The sequence below is a fragment of the Colobus angolensis genome, unplaced genomic scaffold (genome assembly GCF_000951035.1).
Source record: "Colobus angolensis palliatus isolate OR3802 unplaced genomic scaffold, Cang.pa_1.0 Scaffold45, whole genome shotgun sequence".
NCBI classification, from domain to species: domain Eukaryota; kingdom Metazoa; phylum Chordata; class Mammalia; order Primates; family Cercopithecidae; genus Colobus; species Colobus angolensis.
Window position 1 is genome coordinate 2,201,528 of NW_012117932.1, and position 1,531 is coordinate 2,203,058.

A 1,531-nucleotide genomic window follows, 5' to 3' on the forward strand; every position below is an offset into this window, starting at 1 on the left:
CCCGCCTTGGCCTCCCAAAGTGCTGGAATTACAAGCGTGAGCCACCACAGCCAGCCAGCTACCACACCCAGCCAGCCACCACGCCTGATCCTATCTGACTATTTTTCAATTATATTAGCTGTAGCTGGCAACAACTGAATCAGATTCTCAAAATCGCCATGACATTACATAACTGGCCTCTGCATAGGAGAGGTTTACTTTTCAGAAACTGAAGCTAGGAAACAATGCATTACATCCTTCAGGTCCCATCGTTCCATGAACAGAGAACAGGCATCATTACTGGAATTGCTGGGTTCTATTTCAGAGTCCAGTGGACTTTTTTTATAAGTCAAGTATTTCGTCTGGTATTCCATTCTGAGGTTCCAAATTCATCAAATATTCAGGATAAACACCAGGCGAGTAGACTAAATCTATCCAGGCTGGGTGGTATCAAGTGATTTTAGCCTGACTGTTTAAATGGATATCAACTGTCTTGGAATAACATTGAGAATGTGTTCATTAGAACAGAAGGGTTCCTCCCCTCCATGTTGTGTAGCAGCCTTACACGAGCATTGCTTATATTTCCATGTGCACAGGACTGTCAGTAGTGATTCAGACATGTCGGAGTCTAGATAATGTGCCAACCACTGTAACCCTTTTCCATACACCAGCTACGAACATGGTTTCCACTGTCTGCCACCATTGCCTTCTCATTCACACAGCTGGGGGCCAGCCCTACTCTCAGCTGCCTCACACACACCCTCCCCAGCCCCTCTGTGCCACTTCCATCTCAGTGAGGACCTGAAAAGCCAAGGTCCCCTGTGAATGCAAGTATTAAAGACAAAAACAAAATAGCAAACAAAAAAGTCTATTTACTCTATCGTACTCTTCTTTCTCCAGTATCCCTCCCCTAGCCAGACAGTACACAGAAGCTTACCGCAGAGGAGACACTGTCTTCCCAGATGAGCAAATGTGGACTGTTTATCAAGAATAGTCAGGCACGGGCTCTACGGCACTTGAATGTGGTTTCTATCACTTTTCTGGACAGGTAGTCGGTGAGGAGTAAGCTTACTGCCCCTAGAAAATCTGCCTAATGACTTGACACTTTGAGTTTTGCCCCTTTTGATAGGCAAAATAATGACTGCCCAAAATATCCCCACCCTAATCCCCGAACCTGTGAATTTATGTTAGGTGGCAAAGGCAAAGTAAGGTTGTAGATGGAAATAAATAAATTTGTTAATCAACTGATTTTATTTTTATTTATTTATTTTTTGAGACAGAGTCTTGCTCTGTTGCCCAGGCTGAAGTGCAGTGGCGTGATCTTGGCTCACTGCAAGCTCCACCTCCCAGGTTCACACCATTCTCCTGACTCAGCCTCCTGAGTAGCTGGGATTACAGGTGCTCACCACCATGCCTGACTAATTTTTGTATTTTGACTAGAGGCAGGGTTTCACCATGTTGTCCAGGCTGCTCTCGAACTTCTGACCTCAAATGATCCGCCCACCTCAGCCTCCCAAAATGTTGGGATTACAGGCATGAGCCATCATACCCG

At 45.3% G+C, this 1,531-nt stretch overlaps 1 protein-coding gene across 2 annotated transcripts in view; it reads left to right on the forward strand.

Annotated features, from left to right (window-relative positions):
- CLUL1 (clusterin-like 1 (retinal)) overlaps nucleotides 1–1,531 on the forward strand; it is a 72,366-nt gene that overhangs the window by 46,018 nt on the left and 24,817 nt on the right. The window lies entirely within an intron of this gene.